This window comes from Solanum pennellii, chromosome 7 (assembly GCF_001406875.1).
Source record: "Solanum pennellii chromosome 7, SPENNV200".
NCBI lineage: Eukaryota > Viridiplantae > Streptophyta > Magnoliopsida > Solanales > Solanaceae > Solanum > Solanum pennellii.
Window position 1 is genome coordinate 13931800 of NC_028643.1, and position 7457 is coordinate 13939256.

Consider the following 7457-nt stretch of genomic DNA (forward strand, 5'->3'; position numbering starts at 1 on the left):
CGTATTGCTCCACAAACTGAGGTTATGCAACCTCTCAACACAGGTAACATAAGACTGAAAAATCACTCTAGTCCGAATCACTACTGAAATGAGTAGGACACATCTTGATAAATATATCAAACATATTTTTCTCCTCAAAAACATAACAGTCCTACATATTGAATGGGCAGAAATATATGGTAATGGTGAAACACCCATATAGTGAGCGATAAGATCAGTTGATTGTGTTTTAAAAGTCTAAAGGCCTCGATCTAGGATGGAGATAAAGATATGATAATGGTGAAACACTCATATAGTGATTCATAAGATCAGTTGGTTGTGTCCCAAAATTCTAAAGGCCTGAATCTATACATTTTTACCTAGTGTCTTCATAATAGTAAACCAAAAATATTTTTAAGATGAAAAGAAGAAATATCTGCCGCCACAATATTCATATGTATCCTTAAGAAATTTAACACTTTTACTGTAGTAATATGTTGTTAATTATTTCCTCCCAAAATAAAAGAGATACACTTGTTAAGGAAATAGTGACACATCAAACTTCAGCGGACTCAAAAGCCAACAATGAAATCACACAAAGTCTCGACTTTGTTATAAGAAAATATATGCAGAAGAAAGAAAATCAATAGAGAAACAATGGAAACACCTTACTATTTATAGATAGTGCTTTGTGTTGAATAGGTGCAAATTCACCTTAAATTTTAAATTAATTTTTGTTCCGTGTATTAAATAGTCAATTAATAATTCGGTGAATTAATAATAGAAAAAAATAATTAGTAAAACTAATAAATAAATTTTGTCTAAAAAATTATCAGTAAATCACATCAATTAGAGTAGCAAAAGTAAAAATCGAGTCGAATGAGCGACGACGACGTGAGGGGCACTCTCGTCTTATCTCTTTAAGAGCTAAATAAAGTATCTCTAAATATAAATAAAGAACATTTCATCTATTCTTCCAATGATGGAAAATTGACTTTTCATTTTCTCTTCACTTAGTTGTCCCACATTTCCCAATTCACACCTTATTGAAACCCAACAATCCCCCACTTTAATGGGGAATGTGCATCATTAAAAGATATGCATGGAAAAACTATGTGATCCGTAATTAAGTATTAATTTCATATATATAAGTAGGTTTACCTTAGTGAACTTATACAAAATATGCTTGGTCAATCAGTTGATTTGATATCTTTGAACTATCTAGTTTTGGTGTATACTTCTACAACATAAGTCACATAGTTAAGCCTTTAACGTTTTTTTGGTTCTCATTTTCTTGTTCGTTTCTTCCAGGAACACTTACTCGTTCATAAGTGCGTTGAGAATTCGTCTTACAAAATTCTCCTTGAAGCGGCTTACACTCACACTTACACAGGTAAATACTAAATGTGTAGTCCTATAAATACAATACTTTATATACTTTTTTCTCAAACTTATATATCATTAAAAAGTTTTAATACTTTATCCTTGATACTGAACATTGTGTTGCCACAAAATCGGAGATGTTCTTCCACAATGTTAGGTACATTGTGCTGAAATTTCATAATGCTATTAGTAATATAGATGTGGTATTGCTTTTAGGGCCATAATAAATCAATATTAAGCCCATCATTGTGAAGCCTTGGAAGAGATGCTGAAGACTATCCATCGTGGGTAAAGTAACCTTATATCCCACTCGATTTCTGGTAGTGGAAACACTTAGGAAGATCAACAATAGATTGTGAAACCGTCTGTTTATAGATAATTGCATTGATATAATTAAGAGATATCATATGTTTGGTCTAAATCGAGATGAATGTAACCCAAGACCTTCTTGAGAAGATTAGTACAGCAGGACTAGATGGAAAATGTTTAAGATTGCGATCAATTATAAATAGTGTCAATCACCTATAAATGGAGGCATGTGTTTTTCTATGAGTGCCTCTGGATAAGGCACCAATGATTATTCAAACACAGAAACAGGTAGGAGAAACTACAAAACAACAAGTGCAGGGACAAAATGTAAAGGGAACAAACAAAGGAAATGTACAAGCTAAAAATCATATGGCAAAGAGAGTTTAGCTAAAGAAACCTTAGACTAAGAAAAACAATGACGTGTCAACGCTAGTGGATAAATTTTGATTCCGCGATAGAGATTCAAAGTTAATAGATTTCACCTAAAGGATGGAAGAAAGTAAAAATAAAGTCAATAGACTAAAAAATAAGGAGTGCATGTATTTGTCCCAGACACTTAACAATGGTTATGAAACACTTGATAACAATACCTACAAAATATCATCATCAAAAGTTAAGGCAAAGGCTGAAGGAGTGGGGGAATAGTGATATAGGAAATTGACCCTGAAAATTCTATGGATAAATATAGCCACTTAAATATAAGGAGATTGAATAAGTTGTGAGAAAAAGAAGTTCACTTAGATGATGATTAGGGAAAGAATCCATTTTAGCTACTCATTCAAAGAGAAGTGATGCCCACTGAATGTGGCGCCACAACAATGATCATGCTAGTTGGGAGAATATTGATATTTAGAATTCTCGTGAGGTTGATGTAGCAGTTTTGGGGACTTATTCTCAATTCATACATTGCTCAATACATTTACTTGAGTTGGAAACTAGTTTTCAATTCAAAGAGCATAGGAGGAATCTCTAATATGTTATAAAAATGTTTGATTCTCGTTGGTTAAACTCTTAATTGATAATAGAGACTTGAGTGTTGTGCTAAATCTTGAATGTTATAAAAATGTTTGATTCTAGTTGGTTAAACTCTTTGTTGATAATAGAGAATTAAGTCTTGTTCAAAATCTTGAATATAGAATAAGAGGATCTCTTATACATGACACAGAAACTCAAGGTTTCTTAAATCATCTCTAGGACACTAGTTTGACAGAAAAAAAGTGTGGAAAAATTCTTTACGTTTAAAAATAGTCATGTTCATAGAAAGATATTAGTGTCCATTGACTTATTTCCAAAAGGGGAGCGATAAGCTTTCTATATTTAGTATGACAATGACATGGATTTCGAATAAATAGAAGTAGAAGACAAGTTTACACGGAGAATCATTATCCTCAATCTTTTGAGTTCAAGCTTCAAAGATGTTGATTTTCACATTATTCATTTCACCAACAAAAAATGTTCTGTGGATAGACAAATATACAAAGGTCATGTGGATCAAATGTAATCTGAAAACCAGAGAGTACCTCTCTTTGTATAAAACTTAATATATGCCTTCTTAGCCAAAACAAAATCTTCTTGAACAAAATCAACCTATGATAAAATTAAACAATATATCAAGTAAATGAGTTTGATTTTGTCATGGGTTGTTATTGTTCAAAAAGAAGTTGTTTTGGCATACATATATTATGATTTATGCATCGAGAGGCGCTCTGTGATTTTCAAATTATATTCAAATCCACAGACCCTTTGTATATGTGGCTATCCCTACAACTTCTATTAGTTGGTGAATTTAATGATACTATAAGAACTATAAACTCTCTTCTTGTTGCTTCCATGGTCTTGACTACGAATCATCTCACTCTCAGTAGCATGATTTATCACCTATTGAAATAGAAAAAACTAATTGAGTGGTACTAATTAGAGTTATCAAACCTCTCTAATCTCTGAATCTTCTCTACCTCCTTCGGAAGTATCATTAGTGCATGACGGATTAGGAGTGAAATCTCACCTTATACTTCATAATCATCATGCCCTCATGTTGAAGCCCCTAATTTTGGTCCCTCTTTCACTATGGTAGGTTGCAAGACTAAGTTTCTCTAAGAGTGCCTCTCAAAATCGAGTCCAATCCAAGGAAGGTGAACCACCTGGTATAGAATCAATATATTCCATCCACATCGTATTTCTCCACCAACCGAGGTTATGCTGTTAGTAATTTAATGGATTGTGAAATAATAAACAATCCATACATTCATAAATCCTATCAATATTCATGATCGTAGAACTATATGATTTTCACATAAATCTATTACTATGATAATTCAGTCAAGAATTCATACCCGAATTAGCCATAGTGATCTTCAAGAATCTTGACTTGAATTGAGCGGAAGTCTTTTTCTTTTCATTTTTTAGAAGTTGTTTCTCTCTCTTGCCTTATGCTTTATGAATAGCTTTGATGGATAAGACTATAACTTTGGCATAGAGAGGACCCTTTAAATAAGAGTGTGTTTAACATAATTCCCATATATCCATCATGGTGAGTAGTGGAGATAATGGGTAGTTTTAAAACTACCAAGTAACTCCCCACTTAATGGGTAGTTGAAAGAGGTAATGGGTACTGGAAGACTTAATGGGTAGTTGAAAGTTACTAAGTAACTTCCCCACTTTGCCACTTCTCCACACATATAAGTAACTTCTCCACTTATCCAATTAGATAACTTCCCCACTTTGCCACTTCTCCACACATATAAGTAATTCTCCACTTATCCAATTAGAATTAGAATTTAGTTAGTAATTAAATATTAAACTAAAAAAATATTTAAGTGAGCCATAAAAACTAACACGTGTGGGCTATAAAACTAACATTCTCCCACTTGGCACACATAATATCTTTTACTTAATGGTTTAATAAACATTTCCATTACAATGTACACATATACTAAATCCAACATTATTTGTTGTTATTAACTAAATCAACTAATATGAGTCACGGCGGTTGTACACCACTTTATTTGGTATAGTCCATTCCATGTACTACAACACTAATCTATTGCCTAACACAACCTTTCAAATACATAATGGGTCCATAATAATGCTTAGAATATCTTTATCTAAAACAAAACTTGTCATCGTCATTCTCAACATAATGTATACAAGAGAAAACATGTTATAACAGAAAAATATATATAGTTGAGCTCAAAGTGTCAATTGCATAAACATAATAAAATCTTTAAAGAAATCATTCATTGCTATCTATAAGACCCATTCTTTTAACATGTTCAACAAATGTTTTGGGCGGAAATCCATTCATCAAAGGATCAACAATCATAAGTTTGGTGCTAATATGTTCAATTGTAACTTTATGTTTCTGGACTTCTTCCTTAATTGAAAATTATTTCAATTCCGTATGTTTGGCACCCTTAGAATACTTATCATTTTTAGAGAAGAAGACTGATGCATTATTATCATAATAAATTTTCAACGGCTTAGAAATATTGTGGACTAATCCAAGTCCTGAAATAAAGTTTTGCAGCCAAATAGTGGCCTCAAAACATACCACAAACTCAGCTTCCACAGTGGATGCAGCTATACCACACTATTTCACACTCTTCCATGATATTGCTCTTCCAACTTACTGAAACAAATATCCAAATATGGATTTTCTTGTATCCATACAATCGGCATAATCTAATCTGAATATCCAATCACATCTAGATGATCAGATCTTCTATAAGTAAGCATATGATCTTTAGTTCCTTGAAAGTATTGCAACACTTTCTTCGCAGCTTTTTAGTGATCCATTCCTGGATTACTTTGATAATGACCCAACATCCAACTACGAAACAATTGTCTGGTCTCCTACATGTTTGGACATACATTAGACTCCCAACTATTGATGCATAAGGAATATCATTCATTTGCTTACGTTACAATTCACTATTTGGACATTGATTGAGACTATATCCTTTCTGAATTGAAATGGGAACTTGACGAACAATTTTCCATTCTAAATCTCTCTAACACTTTATTAGTATAGGCTTTCTGGGATAAACCTAATAAACCTTTGTGATATATTTCAAAATATTTCTATCCCAATCACATAGGATGTCTCTCCCATATCTTTCATTTCAAAATTGTTAGTTAGATATCTCTTGGTATCGTGCAACAAACCAAGATCATTAGAAGCAAGCAAGAGGTCATCAACATACAAGACTAACATAATAAAATTACTCCCACTAACCTTCAGATATATACACCGATCAACAGTGTTTTCCTTAAATTCAAAAGTTACAATAGTTTCATTAGACTTAAGATACCACTGTCGGGAAGCTTGTTTAAGTTCGTATATTGATTTCTCAAGTTTACATACCATGTGTTCCTTTCCTTTACAAGAAAACCCCTCGGGTTGATTTGTATAAACATCTTCCTCCAAATTTCCATTTAGAAAGGATTCACATCCATTTGATGTAGCTCTAAGTCTTAATGAGATACTAAAGAGATTATCATTCTGAGGAATCTTTTCTCGAGATGAAAATATTTCTTTATAGTCGATGCCATCTTTTTGAGTGAAACCTTTTGCAACAAGTCTGGCCTTGTGACATTCAATGTTGCCATTTGAGTCTCGTTAGTCTTAAAGATCCATTTACACCCAACTCTTTTGCAACCTTCTGGTAATTCAACAAGGTCCCATACTTCTTTTTGTTCCATAGATTTCAACTCATCTTTCCTAGCATTTATCCATCTGTTAGAGTTATTACTTTCAATAGCTTGTGAAAATAAACCGGATCATTATCAATTCCCAAGTCAATTTTTGACTCGTGTAAATATACCAAATAGTCATCAGAAATAGCAGATCTTTTTTGTCTTTGAGATTTTCTTAATGGTACTTCTTGTGGTACATGTACTGCAGGTTCATTAATTATCGATTCATTGAGATTAATAGGAGCATTTATTTGTTGTTCTTGTTGATTGTTAGGTTGTACAACAACTTTAGGAACAATATCATTTAAAGAAGTAAAATGTAGAGAAACCCTCAACTTAACTTATTTAATTTCAACTATATGTGGTTCTTCACTCCCACTAACTTCACCATTCTCAATGAACCTAGCATTTCTAGTTTCAACTATTCTTGTACAGTGATTAGGACAATAAAATCTATACACTTTTGATTTTTTGGGATAACCAATAAAGAAACCACTAATTTTTCTTGAATCTAGTTTCTTTTCTTGTGGATTATAAACTCTAACTTCTGCTGGGCAACCCCAAACATGCAGGTGCCTTAAACTAGGTTTCCTACAGGTCCATAGTTTAAAAGCAGTCTTTGGGAGTGCTCTACTAGGAACCCTGTTAAGTAAGTAAACGTCAGTCCTTATAGAATACATCCATAATGAAAGAGGAATAGATGAATTACTTAACATACTCCTAACTATGTCCATCAATGTACCCTTACACCTTTCTGCTACACTATTTTGTTGCGGTGTTCCAGGCATTGTGTATTGAGCACATATGCCATGCTTTTCTAGGAATTTAGCAAATGGACCTGGGTGTTGTCCATATTCATCATATCTTCCATAATATTCACCACCTCTATCTGACCTGATTATTTTCTCCTTTATAGTTAGTTGTCTTTCAACCTCAGTAATAAAGACCTCTAAGGCATTTATCGCTTGAGATTTTTCATGCAACAAATAGACATACCTATAACGCGAAAAATCATTAATAGAAGTGATAAAATATTTTTCTTTACTGAAAGATGCAATGTCAAAAGGACCACATACATCAGTGTGCATAAT